Below are 24,135 nucleotides of genomic sequence, written 5' to 3' on the forward strand. Positions count from 1 at the left end.
TGAAGGTTCTCCAGGAATTTAGCACTGAGGAAGGCCCTATCTAGGGCTGAAACGCGTTTGCACTTTACTGGACTTTTTACTGGGACTTTCATTTGGCGGTATTGTTATTTTGTGTATATGCTGTGGTGCTTTGCTGCTTTTAATTTTGGCCATTATTGCAGTACCATACCACGCTGTATTTTATACATATATCTGCCTATTTTTGTCCTATATTATTAATATTTTAATATAATATTTTATCAATTAATAAACCCTTATTTACTCTTGAATTCGTGGAGTCTGGGTCTTCAACTGAAAATTATCGAAAGCCTGAATAGGCACCCGAGAGCGAAGTACATAGAGCCTAAGAGGCTCCATCCTTGTGAGTTCAATCCTCATATGATACAATTGTTTGTTTTTACCTATATGGAAAACACTATGTATGTCTCATTTGTTTTACAGATGTAACCACCATATCTATATCTGCAATAGGTGGTATATCCTTTTTACTCTGTATATTTTTCTAAGTGGGTGTGAATTATTTTAATTGTTTCACTTTACCTTTAGGTGTTAAGGGATTACACCTTTCTGTCACACTTACTTTTATTGTCTATTTTAAGTTGGAAGCGCCTACACAACTATACACCTTGTGTATATTTTGTTTGCTAAAGAATTGGAAGGCCAGCCTGGCATGAATGCATGTCAGGCTGCCTGCCAATCATGCAAGCTGGCCAACTAAGGGCATACTATACAGGCAGCACCCTGAGCTTGGCATAAATGCGTCTTATGAGGAGTTTGCTCCACGCTTTCTAAGGACTGTCCGCTAGCACTTGCTGGTCCATTCCTCTCCTAACCTTCTTACTAGCAGGCAGAAGCTCCTGTTATACAGTCTGGGACAGAGGAAAGTTGTATGTAGTGAGTGTGGAAGAACGGGAACATGCCACAGTGTTAGAGAGACTGAAGCAGCAAGATCATTTGCATTGTGCACAAAGTCAGCTTTACCTTAACTAATTTCATTGTCAGCCAGTCCACACAAGTTGTGTTCCCATACATCCCTCTAAAGTTTCCATACTTAAGCAAGAGTATGTGAAGGATAGGTAGGGTTGCCACCTTTCTTGGAAAAAAATACCGGCCTTACTAATTTGCATAATTATTTATGTATGCCTGTAAATCACAAGGAGTGACCTGAGAGATAATTCTGTAAAATCACCAAAAAACTACTAACATTTATTCTGCTGAATAAAAGATGGATTGTTCCCAGTGTCTCCCGGTCTTCCTGTGTCTTAGTGTCCCCTAGTCTCCTCATCTTCCGGTGTCCTCATGTCTCCCAGTATCCTCTAGTGTCTGTGTCTCCTATGTATCACAGTGTTTCAGTGCCCCATGTGTCGCCTCATGCACCCATGCCTCAGTGTCTTCTATGCATCACAGTGTCCCTATGTATCACAATGTCTCAGTGCCCCATTTCTCCCAGTGTCCCCTCATGTCCCTATGTTGCCCAGTGTCACTTGGACACTAGGGGACTCTTAAGATACACTGGAACACTGTGAGACATTGGGACACTAGGGCACACTGGGAGACACTGAGACATATGGACACTGGTAGACATGCGGACACTGAGACACCAGGGACACTAACTGGGAGATATGGAGACACAGAGACGTGGGGACACAGTCTCAGTGACCCATGTCTCCCAGTGTCCCCAAGTGCCTAGGGTCTCACAGCGTCCCCTAGTGTCTCATTGTCCCCTGATCTTCCAGTGTTCCCAAGTGTCTCAGTGTTCCCAGGTCACTCAGTGTCCCCTAGTGTCCCCATGTCTCCCTGCAGCTTTCCCCCCATCCTTCACATACCTGAGCTCTAGCCTGTGTCTGCAGGCTGGGAGCTGCAGTCTGGACTCTCTGTGCTGGTTTTTTTTTTAAATGGGCCTATTCCATGGGCCTGGGCCTGGAGCTGCAGCTCCATCAGCCCCTATGTTAATCCGGCCCTGGCTGTGGGTAATGGCCAATAGTGATGTGAGAGGGATGGTGATGAGAGAGGACGATGATTAATGGTGGTGGGAGAGAGAGGGGTAGATGCTTATGTTGATAACAATTACCATTATGCATCACCTTAAACCTCTCTGATCTTCATTCACCATTAACCATTACCCATCCCTTATCCTAACACCAGTAAGCATCAGACCCCCTCTCTTACATCTCCATTAGGTATCTCCTTGGCTGCCATCAGTGGGGTAACTGTGTGTTTCAAGCAGTGTGTATCTGAATGTGTGTATGGCAATGCGTATTTCTAAAACAAAGTGTGTATTTGACACTGTGTATGTGTGTAGTGTGCTGTATGTGTGCTTCTGGAGTGTATCTCTGTGTGTGGTGCAGCAGTGTGTATCTGTGTGTGGCAATGTGTTTATATGTGTTTGTCACACAATGTGTATATATCTGTGTGTTTGTGAGTATGTAAGTAAGTTTAGCAGAAAGTTTGTATGTGAGGGAATGTGGGAGTTAATATGTGTGTGTGTCTGGGATATTGTGTTGATAATGTGTCAGTCAGTGGTTTTATAAAAGAAATATACATACAATATAAGGTGGAGTTTCTTCTTGTTTAAAATAGATAACAATTTAAAATGGGGTTTCTTCTTATTAAAAATAGATACCCTAGAGATAAAACACAGAAGGACACATCATAGTGCAATATTGTCTGAATTTTCTATAAATTTCAGGGAAATATGTGAAAATAAACTCACAAAGCAAGAGCCTATGGAATAAGGCTCAATCTTCCAGCGTTGTGGGATTAAGGTTCCCACTCCCTTCTTTATGCTGCCAGAAGGTGATGAATAGTATGATGTCCTCTCACAGGTTAGTATAGGAGGTGATGAATAGTATGATGTCCTCTCACAGGTTAGTATAGGTAATATAAAGTGCTTTATTAATAAAGTGCACATGTAGAATATAAAAAATAAGACCTTACAGTTGTAGGCAGTCTTATAGAGATAGTCTCTAGTAGCAAAACGCGTTTCACCTAAAGTACAAAAAAACAAAAAACAAAAACAGTACAAAGTCACACATGCTTCTATAATGGAGATGCCACTTGGACTTTTAGTAGGAAATTCATACTATAAAACACACTTATAATGGAAATATGACTTTTCTGATAAAAGCAATGATTTTCAAAAATAATTATATACAACTCACGTTCTGAAAAAGTAAAACATGTTTCCATTTTTTAAAGGAACACTATAGTCACCTAAATTACTTTAGCTAAATAAAGCAGTTTTAGTGTATAGATCATTCCCCTGCAATTTCACTACTCAATGCACTGTCATTTAGGAGTTAAATCACTTAGTTTCTGTTTATGCAGCCCTAGCCACACCTCCCCTGGCTATGATTGACAGAGCCTGCATGGAAGGAAATAAAAAACTGGTTTCACTTTCAAACAGATGTAATTTACCTTAAATAATTGTATCTCAATCTCTAAATTGAACTTTAATCACATACAGGAGGCTCTTGTAGGGTCTAGCAAGCTATTAACATAGAAGGGGATAAGAAAATCTTAATTAAACAGAACTTGCAATAAAGAAAGCCTAAATATGGCTCTCTTTACAGGAAGTGTTTATGGAAGGCTGTGCAAGTCACATGCAGGGAGGTGTGACTAGGGTTCATAAACAAAGGGATTTAACGCCTAAATGGCAGAGGATTGAGCAGTGAGGCTGCAGGGGCATGTTCTATACACCAAAACTGCTTCATTAAGCTAAAGTTGTTCAGGTGACTATAGTGTCCCTTTAAGGTTTAGGCCTTCATAACCTTATGTGTTTCCTGTATTCCAAATTTTGAATGGCCTTATTTACTTGTATGTTTTATTTACAATGCAGAATTTGTTAAAGGAACACTATAATGTTAGGAATACAAATCTTTATTCCAAAGACTATAGTGCCCCTCTGCCCCCGCAGTCCTCCTTGCAGCAATGAAAGGGTTAAATAACCCTTTAACCCCTTAAGGACCAAACTTCTGGAATAAAAGGGAATTATGACATGTCACACATGTCATGTGTCCTTAAGGGGTTAAACACTCACCTTATTCTAGTACTGAGGTCCCTCGGCACTGGCTCTACCTCTGCCTCTTCCAATGTCATAGCAAGAGGGAACCTAATGTGCAGGCACAACGAGTGCAAAGCACGTATTAATCCTTCCCTATAGGAAAGCATTGAATCAGTACTTTCTTATGGGGTTTTGCAAGATGCCGGATGTCCTTATGTAATGTTTGAGGATGTCCAGCATCGTTTCACAAAGTTAAACTCCGTGAAAAGCCAGGAAGCGCCTCTGGTGGTTTTCTGGTAAACAGCGACTAGAGGCAGTCTTAACCTTTTAATGTAAACACTGCAGTTTCTCTGAAACTGCATTGTTTTACATTGCAGGATTAAGGGGACAGAGACACTGCACCCAGACCACTTCCATGAGATGAAGTGGTGTGGGTGCCTATAATGTCCCTTTAATGTTTTTTTTAAATAACCTTAAAATGAATCAGAAGGTTTTTTTCATAATTTCTGTCTATCTCTGCTTGTTCATACTATACATGGCCTGAAGATTGAAGTCACGGGTTTGATGGCTCACATCGTGAGGGCTCTTAATAACATAAGGAAGCAGAGTTGGCAGTTCCCTGCTGAATGATTGAAAGCTTAGTGAATAACCCAAACATATACAGAATTCATTAAGATCCCATGTATGATTGAGTTAAATGCTCAAAATGTAACGTTTTGAAACTCTTACCTAGCTCTATATATGCGTCTTCTTTCATTTTTCACCAGCTCCCGGGTCATTCCATGGTCAGTCACCAGGCTGTGAATCTTCTTTTTTTACACAAATTGGATTTTCTTTTATTTTTTTTTATTATTTTTTTTTTTTTTGTGTGTGCAGAGGGTTAATGGGTGCAATGTCTCTGCAATTCAAATATAAACACATTTTACTGAGTGTTCTTCGACCAATATGGTCCCTGCGTGATTGAATTAATTGGTCTCAAACCCCAAAAGGCAATTCCTTAAGAGAAAGCATATTTATATGGATACCTCAAATAATACCAAAAGATTGGTTGTTTTAAACAACATAAATTGTTAAGTGTAAACCATTTGTTTGTATCTATACACCAACAAATTGAAATTCTTACTCAATAAGTAGATGTCAGATCCCAAAGGTTACTCAGGTGACAGTTCCGCATACGTGTCTGCATCCATCTTCCACCGTCTCCTGAATCCTTCCATGGTCAGTCAGCAGGCTGTGCATCTTTTTTTCCCTGAAATTAGATTTTTATTATCCTTTTTTTTTCAAGTGCAGTTGGCTATTGGGTACGATAAAAGACCAAAGTACACAATGGTGTGGAATAGGTGGCGCTTATATAATCGTGTATATTTATATCAGAATAGCCGCTAAAACACTCTGTGGGCACTCCTATGAACCCACCACATATACAAGATCACCAAAAACAACAATGAAAACCTAAGTTTTCTATGAGTGTAGCGCTAGGTACAGTTGGAAATATAAAAGTGAAAAAGTGCTTCAAATGCACTTACCCTCTTTTTCTCACTTGTATATATGAAAAGAAAAAGAGAGAAAATATACAAATAATTGTGCAGTATATTACAATGGGTTAAATTAGATAGTAAATGTGCCGGATATAGAGTTGAATCCACTCACATTTTTTAGAGCCTTTTACAGATCTAAGGCTCTAAACTTCCTAGTGTCTGTGTCTTTTTTGGGTAGACCACACGACCCTTCTCTCCCAATAAACGTGTGTGTATTTTCCTCCGTGTTGGGTAGAAAGAAAAAGGGCACAGGTAATCCAATCTGAGCGTAGTATTTCAGATACTTTAAATGTCAAGATGTGAAAAAGAATATATAATATTGCTCACCTTCTTTAGAGCCTTTGATAACCGGCTCTAAGTATATTAGCCTAGTGTCAATTTGTGGGGTGACACTTCCCCTTTCTGGAATCACTCCAACAGGATACAGCAAAGTAGGTTTAAGTATAAAATATATATTTATTATAAACAAAGAATTTCTAAAATTTTGTATACAGTATACTAGAAAATAAAAAATTAAAATATCACGTGGATAGTACAAATATAAATATAAATTATTGCCAAAACGCGTTTCACCGTTACACGGCTTCCTCAGTCGGCTCCTGATCTTCTGCTGGGTGATTCCGCTTTATGTACCTTTAAATTGGCCGCCAAAAGTCTCGTAATTTTCAGTCCGGTGTGTTTTCAGTGACGTGGGTCGATGCCGTCGCGTCACTTCCTGTCTTTCTGACTACATTTCCCATGATGCTGCGTGCGTCCCGACGTCACTTCCGGTTTTCGTCAGTGGTGTTGTGGGAGATCGAGTTCGTAGTAACATCGTTGGAAAGTTCATTTATAGTCCATAAACACATAGTTAGCATATTGTTTGTTGGGACAGGGATAAAAGGAGACATATATAATTTAATTATTAAGAGATTTTACAATATTAAAAATATATATAAAACTCAGTAATAAAATTTAAAATAGTGATAATAACAAAGTGCAAACACAGATTTGACTGTATTCAATGTGTAGGTTTCTTCGTCTAAAAACATGTTATTCTCTCTAAGGGTTTTACTGTGGGGTATATATATAAAGATAAAAACTGTTGGGTTGTCCTACATTTTGAGCAGCCTAAGTTGAAGAATTTTTTAATAAAAGGATGGGAGAAAAGATGAAGAAATGATAAAAAATGATGATAAAAAATGATAGAAATGGTGATAAAAAATTAAAGGAAATGGCATAATTCGAAATCCGCATTTAAACCCAAAGGGGCTAAAGTATTTAAATTAAAAATCCACTTTGTCTCTGTTTTTCCTAGCTTTTTTATTTCATCTTCCCCTCTCCAGTTTAGAGTGACCTTCTGAATGGCTAAAAAGTTTAAAAATTGAGGATCATTGTTATGTACTTCTTTAAAATGATTTGACACACTGTGTTTTTCATACCCTTTTTTTATATTTCGTATGTGTTCGTTTATTCTTACGTATAAAGGACGCTTGGTTCTGCCCACATATAGAAGATTACAAGAACATTGTAGTAGGTATATAACTCTCTTGGAGAAACATGTAGTCATTTCCCGTATTTTATATTTATTCTCTTTTTTTGAATCTAAAAATTCTGTAACATGTCTTTTCGTGCTCTTTGTATTTTTACACGCTGAGCATAGTCCACAGCTAAAAAAAACTTTTTTTTGAAAGAAAGGGGTGGATTTCTTGTCCTTTATATGGTTGTGTACCAGTTTCTGTTTTAGGTTGGGTGCTCCCCTATATATAAATTTGGGGTTCTCCGGTAAAATAGAGTGCAGCATTGGATCATTTCTTAGCATTGGCCAATGTCTGCTGATTATTCTTCTTACTCTATGGCTTTCCTGATTAAAATTGCTAATAAAGGGTAAAATGCTGTGTTCTTTTATGGTTTTTTGTTTGTATGTCAATAAAGAGGATCTATCCATAGCTCCTATTTGTTTAATAGTGTTTGAAAGGGATTCTTCTTCATAGCCTTTCTCTATGAATTGATTTTTAATTTTAATGGCTTGGGTTTCGAATGTATTTGTGTCTGTACAGTTTCTGCGGACCCTCATTAGCTGAGCTTTCGGGATATTTCTTAACCAGGGTGAAAAATGGCAGCTGTTTAAAAAAATATAATTGTTCACATCCACTGGTTTAAAAAAAGTTTTTGTCTTAATTTGGGTTCCTTCTATAAAAATTGTTAAATCAAGGAAATTCACACTTGTTTTGCTATACTCAGTGGTTAATCTCACTCCCCAATCATTAGTGTTTAAAAAGTTTAAAAATGACTTTAAAAGATCCTCTGACCCTTTCCAGATAAAAAATATGTCGTCTATGTACCGCTTATAAGAGACCAGGTTCGCTCTCCAGTCCTCGTTATGATTTATGAACTTCTCCTCCCAGAATGCCATGAAGAGATTCGCATAACTCGGAGCGAACCTGGTCCCCATAGCGGTACCGACTTTCTGTAAAAAGAATTCGTTATCAAACCAGAAATAGTTGTTGTTTAAAATAAGTTCTATCCCTTCTGTTATAAAATCAATTTGTTCTTCAGGGTAGAAATTTTCTTCTTTGAGAAAAAATTGTGCGGCCTCTATTCCTTTAGTGTGCGATATAATCGTATAGAGTGAACTCACATCCGCAGTGACTAAAATATAATCTGGTTTCCATTGTGTCTCCTGTAAAACTTGGATGATATTTAGTGTATCTTTGAGGTAGTTTTTAGTTTTTTGTACAGTTGGTTGTAGACACTTGTCCAGGTATTCCGATAGTCTACTCGATACAGAATCTATACCTGAGACTATCGGTCTACCTGGAGGGTTAATAGCATCTTTGTGGATTTTTGGTAAATGATAAAAAACAGGGATTTTTGGTTTCGTGACATTGAGTAAATGATAAAAAACAGGGATTTTTGGTTTCGTGACATTGAAACATTTAAACTTTTTAGCCATTCAGAAGGTCACTCTAAACTGGAGAGGGGAAGATGAAATAAAAAAGCTAGGAAAAACAGAGACAAAGTGGATTTTTAATTTAAATACTTTAGCCCCTTTGGGTTTAAATGCGGATTTCGAATTATGCCATTTCCTTTAATTTTTTATCACCATTTCTATCATTTTTTATCATCATTTTTTATCATTTCTTCATCTTTTCTCCCATCCTTTTATTAAAAAATTCTCCAACATAGGCTGCTCAAAATGTAGGACAACCCAACAGTTTTTATCTTTATATATATACCCCACAGTAAAACCCTTAGAGAGAATAACATGTTTTTAGACGAAGAAACCTACACATTGAATACAGTCAAATCTGTGTTTGCACTTTGTTATTATCACTATTTTAAATTTTATTACTGAGTTTTATATATATTTTTAATATTGTAAAATCTCTTAATAATTAAATTATATATGTCTCCTTTTATCCCTGTCCCAACAAACAATATGCTAACAATGTGTTTATGGACTATAAATGAACTTTCCAACGATGTTACTACGAACTCGATCTCCCACAACACCACTGACGAAAACCGGAAGTGACGTCGGGACGCACGCAGCATCATGGGAAATGTAGTCAGAAAGACAGGAAGTGACGCGACGGCATCTACCCACGTCACTGAAAACACACCGGACTGAAAATTACGAGACTTTTGGCGGCCAATTTAAAGGTACATAAAGCGGAATCACCCAGCAGAAGATCAGGAGCCGACTGAGGAAGCCGTGTAACGGTGAAACGCGTTTTGGCAATAATTTATATTTATATTTGTACTATCCACGTGATATTTTAATTTTTTATTTTCTAGTATACTGTATACAAAATTTTAGAAATTCTTTGTTTATAATAAATATATATTTTATACTTAAACCTACTTTGCTGTATCCTGTTGGAGTGATTCCAGAAAGGGGAAGTGTCACCCCACAAATTGACACTAGGCTAATATACTTAGAGCCGGTTATCAAAGGCTCTAAAGAAGGTGAGCAATATTATATATTCTTTTTCACATCTTGACATTTAAAGTATCTTAAATACTACGCTCAGATTGGATTACCTGTGCCCTTTTTCTTTCTACCCAACACGGAGGAAACTACACACACGTTTATCGGGAGAGAAAGGTCGTGTGGTCTACCCAAAAAAGACACAGACACTAGGAAGTTTAGAGCCTTAGATCTGTAAAAGGCTCTAAAAAATGTGAGTGGATTCAACTCTATATCCGGCACATTTACTATCTAATTTAACCCATTGTAATATACTGCACAATTATTTGTATATTTTCTCTCTTTTTCTTTTCATATATACAAGTGAGAAAAAGAGGGTAAGTGCATTTGAAGCACTTTTTCACTTTTATATTTCCAACTGTACCTAGTGCTACACTCATAGAAAACTTAGGTTTTCATTGTTGTTATTGGGTACGATGTCTCTGCAATTTAAATACAAACACATTTACCGAGCGCTCCATGTGTGATGGAATTAATTAGCCCCAAATACTGAAAGTTTAAAATTCTTACTAAATATGAAGTTGTCAGAACCCAAAAGTAACTCAGATCACGGCTCCACATACGTGTCTTCTTTTATCTTCAATCGGCTTAGTGAAGTGAAGTCTTCTATTTTTTCTACCGTCGGATGATTTGGTGGATGGAAGTTCTCTAGAAGTTTGCTGGGTGAGGTGAAAATTACGTTCCACAAAAAGAGAAGCCAGAGGCAGAAAGAGGATGGAGGAACAAAATATAATGCCGACAGCCCTTATGTACAAGGTACATCTTCTATAGGTTTTTCTAGATCGCAAAACAATCCACAAAGAAAAGTCTTTGAGAAGGATTTTAAAATCAGTCTGCTGCTACTGCCAGGATAATATAACAGGTAATCTTGTAAACTTAAAAAAAAAAAAAACAAACAAAAAAAAAACAAGCAGCACACTTAACATAAAAGCCACCTTGAAAAAAAAAATAGAATAAAAGTGATCAACATAGAACCATGACAAGAAAGAACAGAAAACAGTATTAAGGATCCAGTGTATGAGGAAACACAAACCACTGCACAAGTAAAAAAGAAAAGTATATGTTTACCCACCCTGTATGGTCCTGCCTTGATTTCTGATTAACATTCTTGATATCTTAACTGTAGAACTTGGCTCGATGTAAATTAATGCAGGAACTTGGCTTTCAAACATAGTGTACCAAACAAACAAACAAAAAAAACATTCCTTAACCCCTTCCCGCCGTTACGACGTACCATGCCGTCACGCATTAAATGGGCTTTAAAGCCGTTGCGACGGCATGGTACGCCGTAACGGCTGCAGCCCCCAGGACCTCGGCGGTACTCACCTCCGCCGCGATCCTCTTCTGGGGGGCTGCCTGAGAGCCCAGGCAGCCCCCTTCCGGCAAATGAGGCCCCCGGGGGCCATGTGATCGCTCTCAAAGAGCGATCACATGGCCCCCTATAGCTGGCTATGGATCTGCCAGCAGGGGGACTGTTTGAAATATCAGACAGTCCCCCTGCTGGTAGGAAGAGTAAAAAAAAGAAATTAAACAAGTGTAAAAATAAATTAAATATATTTTTATATATATATATAATATGTATATATATTATATATATTATATATATGTACATATTATATATGTAACGTCATTCTAAGTGTATTTTAATATTAATATAAGTACATATATTAATATTAAAATACACTTAGAATGACGTTACATATATATAATATGTATATATATTATATATATAATAGATGTACATATATATATTATGTATAAATACGTATAATTAAAATAATAAATAAATAAAATAATAAAATAAAATAAAATATTGAAACAAAATTTAATATAAATTATATATGCATATGTAATTTCATTCTAACTGTATTTTGTTATTAATATATATATATCGGTAACAGAATACACTTAGAATGACATTCTATATATATCTATCTATATATAAAATACAAATAACCGCAAATATATATATATATAGATAAATACATATAATTACATAAAAGATTACATTAGTATACACGTAGAATTTAAATACCTTTAAATGCATATATATTAAAATTCTACGTGTATATTTCAATAATATTTTAATGTAATTATGTGATTTGATTAATTAAACTTTGATTGACATGCCTGACAACACAGGGAGAAAGTGCAGAGAATTTAATTCGCAAGCACTATATTTGACCCTGTAACTCTCCAAGACACCATAAAACCTGTACATAGGGGGTACTGTTTTACTCGGGAGACTTCACTGAACTCAAATATTAGTGTTTCAAACTGGTAAATTGTATTACAATGATGATATTTTAAGTAAAAGTGAAGTTTTTTGCATTTTTTTACAAGCGAACGGCACTTTTATGGTCTATATTATTGTTGTAATATGTTTTACTGTTTTAAAACACTAATATTTGTGTTTAGTGAAGTCTCCCGAGAATAACAGTACCCCCCATGTACAGGTTTTATGGTGTTTTGGAAAGTTAGAGAGTCACATATAAGGATTGCATTTCATTTTTTTCACATTGAAATTTGCCAGATTGGTTATGTTGCCTTTGAGAGCGTATGGTAGCCCAGGAATGAGAATTACCCCCATGATGGCATACCATTTGCAAAAGTAGACAACCCGAGGTATTGCAAGTGGGGTATGTCCAGTCTTTCTTAGTAGCCACTTAGTCACAAACACTGGCCAAATATTCGTTTTTTGCTTTTTTCCCACAAAAACAAATATGAACGCTAACTTTGGCCAGTGTTTGTGACTAAGTGGCTACTAAAAAAGACTAAACATACCCCACTTTCAATACCTTGGCTTGTCTACTTTTTCAAATACTATGCCATTATGGGGGTAATGCTCATTCCTGGGCTACCACACCGTCTCATAGGTAACATTACTAATCTGGAAAATTTCAATTTGAAAATGGAATGTTCTATATTTGACCCTGTAACTTTCCAAAACAACATAAAACCTGTTAATGGGGGGTACTGTTGTACTCGTGAGACATCGCTGATTACAAATATGTGCATTTGTTTGCAGTAAAACCTAACAGTATTATGACATTCACAGTTAAAATGTCAGACGGAAACGCAAATTTAAAAAAAAATCTTATTTTCTCACATTTTTTTAAATTTTATTCATAATAAATTATGTTTCATATATACATATTTGATATGGAATGAAAGCCTTGTTTCTCCTGAACAAAATGATATATAATAAGTGTGGGTGCATATAATTTGAAAGAGGGGAACTACGGGTGAACAGACATATAGCGCAAATTCCAGTTTTTGTTTACGTTTTGTTTTGATCAGAACGTGCACTATTGACTCCGTCCTGAAGGGGTTAAAGGAACACTTCATCTCAGTGAAGGGGTTCCACGTGCCAACCCCATTTAATCCTACAGCTGAAAACATTGCCATTGTGCTGGGTTTACTATGACAATCTTTAGCAGTGTTTCCGTAAAATAGCAGAGTAAAACTATTTGAATCAGGTGTTCTCACAGAGACCATCTGATTGGCACAGCGTGTCATTTTGCAGTGCATGCGCATTAGCAACCCTCATTTGCTTTGGATTGGCATTGGATTGGATTGGCTGAGATCATCAACTCTGATGATCTCTCCCCAAGAACCAGAGCGTCATGGAGGGTACTTATGATGCCTGGGTGAAAAGGTAACTAAACAAACTTTTTTAACCCTGTCAGTGCTGGTGACTAGGGCACTATAGCATTAAGAATTCATAATTGTAATCTAAACACAACAGTGTCCCTTTAAACTTAATCTACAGAGCACTCCATGAATGGATCACTAAGAATTAGAGGAGAACATTAGTGCACACAGACAGGTTACTGGGACACTCCACTGCTCAAATAAGAACATAAAAATCCCTATTTAGTAGCTATACCCACAATAAAAATAATTTATACCTTTTAATTATACAGAAAATAGATCAAGAGAGAAAACAGAAGTTCCTTCTTAGGAACTTCAGTTTCTTTGTCATTGGTAGTAGAGGCGGGCAGTGGTGCCAGATGGAGCACAGGGAAGAAGTTACACTGGTCAAAAACTGTTTGACTCCTTAAAATGGGTGAATTCTATGGAACTCCTGATATCATAACCACTACAGTGAGCTGTAATAGTTATGGTGTTCAGAGTGTTACTTTCATAACAAATTTCTCATTTTTTAAATAATTTTTCTTCAACTAAATCTTCTAACTATGACCACGTTACCAGAAGTAAAATGGTCTGTGAATTTTGGATCATGATTGCATTGCAAACACCCAAGAGATACTGGCTGCATGATGGAAAACCTTACAATCAGATACCAATGCTAGTCTTAAAGGGGAACTGTCACTTAACAGTATTTTTAATGATTTGTTTCATAATAACTATAGTTAACACATTTGTATTCGTGAGATGGGTAAAATTAAATTAAATGAAGAAATCCGCAACTCTTTATTCTGCAACTGGAGCACTCCATCTTAGCTACATGTCAGCCATCGTTGTAAGCTCTTTCCTTTGCACTTGGCAGTCAGTATAGAGAAAGCATACAAAGAAGAAGAAAAATTAAACAATGTTTCTATTAATCATCTTCATTTGTCATGTTTCTCATGACTTTGTGTTGACTAAACTGGATTACGGTTTACTGCAAACCTTGTCACGCTCACTAGGGGTGAATTTTCTTGCTATGGCTAGATTTTCACTCTACCAAAACTAGCGTTGAGTGGAAATGTTCATCCCTGGTAATGTCATTTGCTAAATATTTTACATAAATTTAGACAAAAATAACAAAGCATACCATGAAAAAGGTTAACAAGAGTTATTGGTGATTGTCCATGTTTTATTTGATCGTGTAATTTACAGAGAAATGAGGTTACCTTACAAGCAAAGTTATTTTCCGCAACGGTTTGTTGCATATGCCCAACAGTCCCAGCGATTAAGGTAGCAGAGCTATGCCAGTCACTGAGTTGCCAGTCTCACTTTGGTCTAAGAAAAGCTTGTTATAAGTGAAGCAAGAAAAGAACATTGTAAAAAAATGTGTGATGAGGGCACTAGCAGTATAGTACTGAACTAACAAGAGACATTCCCCCTACAATACTGCTTTTGATAATATTGTGCATTGATGTTGTGTTTGCATTTTGAGTTTCTACCTATTAGTTTATTTGTTGCAGGTGGCATCAGCTGGACATGGGCACTGTTAATAGACCCCTGTGCATCAGGAAAATGGTCTGCTGATAATGCAGGATGGGTTAAATCAGGTGTGTCCAAAAAGTAGATCCCCACATGTTGTGGAACTACAACTCCCATGATGCTTTGCAGGCCCTTAAAATGCTTTAGAATGACAAAGCATCATGGAAGCAGTAGTTTTAAAACATCTGGGAATCTACCTTTTGGGAACCCCTGGGTTATATTATTTGATTTGCAACATTTCCCTTGAAGGAGCCAGATCCATAGAAATGAAAAGCCACATCTCCAAAAAAAAACTATTTCTATCACAAAGGACATGCATTGTGAAGATTTGGCAGCAGTTTTATCTGAGCTATGAAAATAGCTTATCGCTCTGTTATTTATTTTTTATTTATATATTTTATCGTAACCAAGTACAATTATGGCCTAAAATGTGCGATTATGCTGACAATGTTCTATAAGTTCTTTACTGAGAAGATTTCTACAATCAGGGAAGAGATCCCTAACCTCTCTCCCTCCCCTTCCAATATATCTTCCATTACATCATCTAACCCCACTCACTCCAATGTTCTATGCTCATTCGCACCTACTACAATGGAAGAGGTTTCTGCTCTGCTCCGTTCCTCCCGCCCCACCACCTTTTCCCTCAATCCTATTCCCTCATATCTCTCATACTCTGTCTCCCTCTCTTGCTCTTCCTCTCACTAAAATTTTCAATCTCTCCCTTTCCTCTGGCACATTTCCTTCACCCTTCAAGCAAGGAACCACAACGCCAATTCTGAAAAGGCCCAACATTGACCCCAACTCCCCATCCAACTACCGCCCTTTATCGCTACTGCCATTTGCCTCCAAGATCCTTGAGAGAGTTGCGTATGCAAGATTGACAGACTTCCTCAAATGCAGCTCTCTGCTTGACCCGCAACAGTCTGGATTCCGCGCTCGTCACTCTGTTGAAATAGCTGTGACCAAAGTATCCAACGATTTAATCGCTGCTAAATCTCGCGGCCATTACTTTATCCTAATTCTCCTTGATCTCTCTGCTGCCTTTGACACTGTTGATCATCAACAGCTTCTTCTCATTCTCCATATTCTCGGTCTACGAGATAGTGCTCCTCCTACCTCTCCCAGCGCTTTTTCAGTGTTTCTTTCTCTGGCTCTGCCTCTTCTCCCCAACCCCTCTCTGATGGCGCTCCCTAAGGTTCAGTCCTTGGTTCCCTAGTGTTCTCAATCTGTCCTGCCTCACTTGGAAAGCTCATCAGCTCCTTTGGATGCTATTATCATTTATATGCAGATAACACGCAAATCTACTTGTTCTCTCCTGATCTCTGTCCGCCTATCTTGACTCACATCTCTGACTGTCTCTCTGAGATTTCAAACTGGATGGCTGCTCACTTCCTTAAACTCAACCCGTCCTAAAGTGTTGCTACTCCCATGTCTGTCTCCCTCTAAGTCAACAGCGCCACCATCACCTCGCAGGCTCGCTGTCTAGGCGTTCTCTTTGACTCCGACCGCTCTTTTACCACTCATGTCCAGTCGATCGCCAAATCCTGCCGCTTCCATCTCAAAAACATAGTTCAGATCCGACCCTATTTAACATTAGACGCGGCTAAGGTGCTGGTCCATGCCATTATTCTTTCTAGTTTTGACTACTGCAATCCCCTTCTCAGTGGTTTTATGTGTTCCCAGATTGCACCGCTGCATTCTGTAATGTATGCAGCGGCAAGGCTCATTTTCCTGTCCTCCCGCACTTCCCACGCCTCCCCCTTTGTCAGTCCCTACAGTGGCTTCCAGTTAGATATAGGGCTCAATTTAAGATTCTGGTGCTTGCTTACAAGTCCCTACATAATGCTGCTCCAACCTACCTATCCTCCCTAATACACAAGTATGTCCCGTCGAGACCTACGTCTATCCTCTGTCCGTACTCCCACATCTGATGCTTGCCTCCAAGACTTCTCCAGGGCTGCACCTTTTCGGTTGAACTCCCTTCCCTTCTCCATTAGACTTTCACCCAGTCTCCTTCAAAAAATCTTTGAAAACACACTTCTTCAGGAAAGCATATCATCTAAACTGTTAGCAGGTTTTCATACTCCCTCCCACCCCCATTACTTCTCTCCTGCAATTGTCAAAAATAACCTACTAAGTTCTCAGTGATTACTTTTCTAGCAACCTACTTCATTACCCCTACTTATACCCTTTGTTTTGTTTATACCCCACCCCCTCTAGCATGTAAGCTCATTGAGCAGGGCCCTCAACCCCTCTGTTCCTGTGTGTCCATTTGTCTGGTTACTATTACGTGTCTGTTAGTACAGCCATTGTACTAACGGAATTTGCAGGCGCTATATTAATAATAATAATAATACGTTCCTGCTTAGTGTCCTAGTTGCTATGTTCGTCCTGGCCACTGGAGTGCGCTGCTTTACCATGAAAGATACATGCTGCTCGTTATACACAGTTCCCTCACAATTTCAGATTTTCTAAAATAATAGCCACTACATACTTTCACTGTTAGAAGACTTCACAATGGCTATCCTGTCATGCCTAGTTGAATTATCACATACATTTCTCCCTTGAACTCGTCTGCTTTCCTGACTGACTTCAAAGCATCATTCCCCACGGATACATTTTATAGCAATGGCTAATTGTGCACAGTTAAAGGATCAAAAGCTTGTTCTGATAATACTTCTAGTTATGTATTCTTTTTACGTAATTATAATTATACAAAAGTACAATTTCTATTCGGAATTAATAAGTTAAGGCAAATAATATCTGAATAATGGATGACTGAAATATGCACAATTTTAGTAAAATACACCCCTGTCTGCTCTTTTGTTCAATGTGTAATAACTGAATCTTTTTTGGAAGCACATTATGTTACAAAAAATGAATTCACATGTAAATTGAATGGAGCGATGAAGAAATCTATTGGAGTTTTATCCCCCCCCCCCCAAAAAAAAGTAATAGGTTATGTATACTGTGACGTTGGAAATAATTAACACTATGATTGCATTAATACATTAGTATTTATAATATTTGGATCCTATAAGTATTGTTTAGTTTTGTTCCAAAACTTCTTTATTTCTAATAGGTGCTTGTGACAAACGCTCCTTCCCACTTTGTAACCTGCCAAGAGAGAGCTTTTTGGAGGGAAGACTAAGGGGAAAAACACTACCTGAGAGCCAGGTGTGGCACCCTGTATTGCGGCCGCATGAGCTCCCGAAAGTTGACCGGCAAAAGCACCAAACGCCCTGGAGCTATTTTAGCCATAGGACCACGTGTGCGGTCGATCAGAACTTTAACACGGTGGGGTTTCCCCTACACTGCATGGATCTGAGCGCTATTTGGAGAACTTGGGTGCTCAGATCAGGGCTATTTGGGGATGCATGTTATGTGGGGTTACTGTATATTTTTATGATGTTTTGGGGTATTTTTGTGTTTTATGTGTTTGTGTTTGCCTCTCTGTTCCTGGGAGATAATTAGCTTACCGCTCTTTAACTCAATTATCCCCCAGGCACAGAGATCTTTGGAAGGGGCTTGCCTTGTATTGTGTGGAGACCCCCTGCTGGGGGTTGTGTATATTAGCCGGCAACTTGGCCATAATAAAGGAGTTCCTTTTCACTCTTCACTTAGTCTTGGCTAATGTTTGCATATTTAAACAAATGGAGGTTATTTAGTTTCTCCAATGGCCATGAGAGACTTTATCCCACCTGCCACGTCAAGGCAAACCTCTCAGGTGGGTCCTACACTAACCTTTCACCTTGCTTCTTTGAGCTTCTGGCAAAGATATTACTAATGAGACAGAAGGGTATTTTTTACACCCCTACATGCTTTTTAACCCCTTTTAAGGAACACATGTGATGGGCGGCAGCATTGTAACATAGCTGTGTGATACAGAAGTGAATACAACTACAAAAAAAACAAGTCCTGCGCTCAAACTCCCATCACTCCTGGGCAGCAGCAACCACCATAGTACACATCAGCCAAAATACATAAAGTAAAAACCAAAGGAAAAAAAGATTATCCATTATTACTCATGGGGTTTTATCAAGTAGAAAATCCACTGTTTCAACAGGGAGAGTGCATCAAGTACCGGTAGTTGTTTTTGGAGACAGGAACAAAAAACAAGTATACAATGTTTTGGGCAAGGGTCCTTTATCATACATGGTGAAGGCCTCTTGGATGAAGCGTTGTATACATATTTTTTTTGTTCCTGTCTTTAATAGACTTCCATGAAGCAGTTCACCTGTTGAATCTTTGAATTCTCCACTTGTTTTTACTACTTGGAGGTTGTGGGCCATCAACACAGAGTACCAGTTAGTGAACTGGATCCCTGGAGTGCACACAATCTTATTTTCTGGATTTGCTCACAGGGTTAATCACTAGAACAGGAAACATCAGAGGTTGACCAGGGAATTGAAAATTTTAGGAAAAAATGGATGAACTGGAAACATATTTAAATTGAGATTAGCTTTCGAAACTTTGATACTTTTCATGCGAGACCTGTGTTTGAATAAAGGGACACTCCAGACACTAACACATTTAACACACATTTTTTCTGTTGTGTGTACCAATATCAAAACTCTACCCAGGCTAGAACATGATTGAGACTACATAGTAGTGCATGGCATAAACCTTGTAGGCAGTGGCGGCTCTAGACTTTGTGAGGCCTTAGGCGAAACTCAAACATGAGGCCACCACTAACACCCAAAGAGGAACACAAAATGGGGGTTGCATTGTGTGTATAAGATCTTGTAGTTGTATTGAAGGACAAGCAGAGCAGAGCTGGATACAGAGAGTTAGTCTCTGTATTCATTGTTCAAAGGCTTGCAGTGTAGCGGCTCCCTGTAGCCGCTCCCTGTTGTGAGCTCTCTGACTGTAGTTATGACATAATTCGCAAACTAAATTAATTAGCAATAAGCAAATTTAATTAGCAATTATGCTAATCATTTATACACTGCTGCGGGTATGGTTACATAGCCTGGCAGTCGTATCTATATTAGTGCCGGTGTGTGGTTTTTCTGAGTGTATCTGACATTGTTTACCTATGTGTGTCTGACAGAGAGTATCCTTGTGTGTGAATGCATGTCTTAATGAGCATGTGTCTGGTACCGTATGTGTGTGGGGTAGCTACTTGCGGTGTGTTGTGTTTATGGGGGCTATCTGTGACCTTTGTGCATGTTTGTATGATGAATGTCTTCAGTTTGTGGCGGTGACCAGGTGAATAAAGGGGTGAGTGTATAGGGTGATGGGGGTATCTGTGATAGAATTTATCTTGATTCCAAGGCTCAAGCTTATAGGTGTCATATAATGATATCCTATATTAAAATTGGCTAACTTGGAATCAGGATTGATTGCTTGATGCTTGAACAACACTTAAGACCATATATGTCTAAGTCCCGGGAGCAGAGAGCCCCCACCCAAGATGTCTCTACTCTAATCTTGTTGTTCTCTCTTACCCAGAAACTTATTTGTTATGTATACATGGCGCTCATTCCTATGTCTTATCCTATGTCCTATTCCTATGTCTTATCTGTATTCCCTTGCTATTTTTGTTCTAAGAGTATTTGCACGTAAGCACTTACTTTTTAAATGTATAAAACCCAGCTGATGAATAAAAAACGTCAGAGGCTTATTTTGAATACCAACAGGTGTCTGGTGTCTAATTCTTGCTTCTCCGAGTGCACTTGTAACAACAATTTGGGTTTCCTCTGAATATAACAAAGATCAACATTCTGATCCACAACAATTTGGTGCCGTGACCCGGGATCAGACGAATCCAGTTCATCCGGACCCAGAAGGGTTGGCTCGGAGCCCAGGCGGTTAATCAGCTGCAGCGGGTAAGAAAAAGCTTTTATTTTTCTACCTATAAATGATTTAGACTCTCTGGTGCTCTTTGAGACCCCGGTCCGGGTGGGTAAGGATTTTAAAAACGTCTGATCTAAAGAACTTGTTTTCTGTGGTATTATGGTTATATTCAGGTGGAGGTTGTGTTATGTCTTGTGAAAGTAATCTTGAGATAGTGGAATAGAACTGTGGGTTGTAAGTTATTTTTATTGTTTGCCTTGTCATTTGTTTTATAATTTGAGTTAGAATCCTCCAAGGGCAGATCTCCTGATCTGTATTTAGAAGACAGAACTGTGAAAATTCCACTGCAGCGGTCATAAGTGTTTAAATACACTGTTATTGTACAGTTTGTCTTGTGTAAGGAAGTAATTAACCCTTACAAGTTTTAAGATGGGTAGCTCTGAAAGTACCCAAGGGGGATTTACGGCTTTGACTATTGTCAAGCATCACAAAGGACAAGGAGCAGTTAAGAATGTTAAGAGGTTACTTAAGAAAGCTGGCATGCCCTCAGAGGGCACTCTAGACCCACATATATGGAGTGAATTTATGGCAAATTACAGAGGTTGGTTAGAAGATAATAACTTAGTAGAAGTTGCACAAAAATGGCATGATACTGCTGTTGAATTAACTAAATGTGGTTGTAGAGAAACCACCAGGAAAGGTGTACCATATTATCAATGTTTTGGACCTCTAGGGTCCCAGAGTAGGCAGGATCCTGGGAAAAATCTTGTAAACCCACCCCTTTACCAGGATAATGCAGGGACTCCTTTGGTCCCTAAAGGACAGGCGCTTTCCCTTTTACAGAGATCAAAACCTCTCTTTCCAGTAATATTACGCAGTGGGACTTCATATGGTCCCCTAGCAGCCCCTGTAAGACCTATGGGTTCATTAGAGCAGGCAGATAGCCCAGACTTAAAGGAACCCCTAGTTGCCCCCATAGACACCCCAGTGGGGCCATTAGCTCCACAATTTTCTACTCCAAGGATACCCAAAGTTGAGAGCGTATACCATGAGAACAGACAGCCTAGCTCAGGTATCTAATACTGGGAAGAATATAAGCCCTGGACACCCAGTGAACAACTGGCAATAATACAGCAGCTGGCAGATGTTTAAAAGGCCCCCTTAGCTCTAGTCCAGTCTCTATCCACAATTCAAGCTACTTACCAGTGTACTTGGATGGATTTAAAACAGATTGTGGCACTAAAAGCTGGCCCCATTTTGGCTAGAATAATTGCTAAATATACTGATGCCCATGAAGATAACCTCAGAAAAAGCAACATGCAAACAGATGAATGGTTTAGAACCAAGTCTGCATCTGGAGCATGCTATGTCACTGCAATAAGAGAATGGGCTAAGGTAAAGACAGAGGAACTAGCCCATAAATTAGGAGATATATTACAAGGGAAAGATGAACCTGTAGAAACATTTTTCACCAGACTACAGATGGCTTGGGAGGCATTGGGTTACACAGATATTGAAACCACTTCGACCAGACTGCTTATTAACTGCTTCATGGATGGTATCCACATACCCATAAGGACTGGTCTCCAAAATGCTAGACCTGAGTGGAGAAGTTTAACCTATGGTGATCTGGTGAAGGTGGCTAGGGGAGTGGAAGCTAATCTAAATACTAGAAAGAGGAGCACACCTCTAATGGCTGTAACTGTCCCTAGAGCTGACGGAGACAGAAGGCAGGTAGAATGCTGGAATTGTGGCAGGAAAGGACACATTAAACGTAACTGCAAGTGTCCTCCTAAAAATAGAAAACCCCAGGATTCTAATGATAACTCCCAAGACAGCCAACCACCTCCACCACCTCCCCCTCCCCAATAGGAAATTGGCAAACCAGTGTCCCTACATATTATAAATATCCCTGACTCTGCAGGACCCTCACCCATTTTCGATGTTACACTACCTGGGGGCCGAATAGTCCCTTTCCTGTTGGACACTGGCGCTGCTAAATCGATGTTACAGGAAAAATATGTGTTCCCGTATGAGAAATCTAATGATGTATTATCATGTGTAGGGGTGGATGGTATCGAAAATGACATTCCCCTTACCCACAAGCTGAAATTGAAGCTACACGACTCTACTGCCCTTGTGACAAGGCTACTTGTCAGCCCTAATGCCCCTGTTAATCTACTAGGCAGTGATATACTGTCTGCTCTTAGTGCAAATATCCAGTATAGCCCCACTGGAAAAGTAACATTGTCTGTGCCTTTAGAGGACAAACAAATGATATCTCTTTCAAATGTTCTGGCAACTCTCACTATGCCCAGCCATGTGCCAGAACCTACCATTGACTTGTCCTCAGTCCCTGATTCCTTATGGGCTACAGGGAAGACAGATACAGGCAGACTCTCTGTGCCCCCAGTCAAGGTGAATTTCCTGCCCGGAGCCAAACCTCCATACCAAAAACAATACCCCCTAAGCCCAGCACAGGAAGATGCTATTTCGCAATCCGTGCAAGAGTTTCTGCAGGCAGGGGTAGTTGTCCAGACCACCTCCCCTTGTAACACACCATTGTACCCAATTAAGAAAAAGCAAGAGAAAGGTAAACCTGTGGTTTACCGTATGGTACATGATTTGAGGGCAATTAATGCTGTAACTGAACTGATTGCCCCTAATGTTCCCAACCCACACTCCTTGTTGGCACAAATACCACCTTCCTCTAAGGTATTTACTGTTATTGACTTGGCAAATGCATTTTTCAGTGTCCCCCTGGATCCCGACAGTCAGTTTTTATTTGCATTTACACATAAACACAAACAGTACACTTGGACAGTATTGCCACAGGGCGCACAAAACTCACCCACTATGTACAGCATGGCAATGGCCCAGATTCTTGAAGAATGGGAGAGGCCAAATAATGTAATTTTATTGCAGTATATCGATGACCTACTCCTGTGTTGCGATAATATGGAATCTTGTATTGTAAACACCCTCTCCTTGCTGAAATTCCTGGCAAAAGCAGGCTGTAAAGCGTCAAAAACGAAACTGCAAGCTTGTGTAGAGAAAGTTATTTTCCTAGGACATTGCATTTCCCAGGGCATAAAACATCTCACAGAGAGTAGAAAGACTGCAGTTCAAAATATTAAACCCCCCCGCAGCTTAGCCCAGCTTCGCACGTATCTCGGTTTGATATCTTACTGTCGTCCTTGGCTGCGTTCAGTAGCTATCTACATGCAACCACTGTATGATTGTCTTGCCAACGAAAACAAACCATTTAAATTAAACCATGCGGCAGAAAATGCCTTCTATACACTTAAGATACTGGTAACGTCAGCTCCAGCACTGGGTCTCCCAGATTACAGAAAGAATTTTAACCTGTTCTGTACTGAGCAATCAGGTTATGCTACATCTGTCCTTACACAGGACCATGGTGGTAAACAAAGACCAATAGCTTACTACTCCACCAGATTGGACCCTGTTGCCAGGGGTGCCCCCTCATGTGTTAGGGCAGTGGCGGCTGTTACTGCCCTCCTGGACAAAGCCACTGATATTGTTTTAGATAATCCGGTGACCATATACACACCACATGATATCAACAGCATACTGTCACAAGTTCAACCAAAACACATACATACTGCAAGGCATCTCAGAATGCAATG

Source organism: Pelobates fuscus, chromosome 3 (assembly GCF_036172605.1).
Source record: "Pelobates fuscus isolate aPelFus1 chromosome 3, aPelFus1.pri, whole genome shotgun sequence".
NCBI classification, from domain to species: Eukaryota; Metazoa; Chordata; class Amphibia; order Anura; family Pelobatidae; genus Pelobates; species Pelobates fuscus.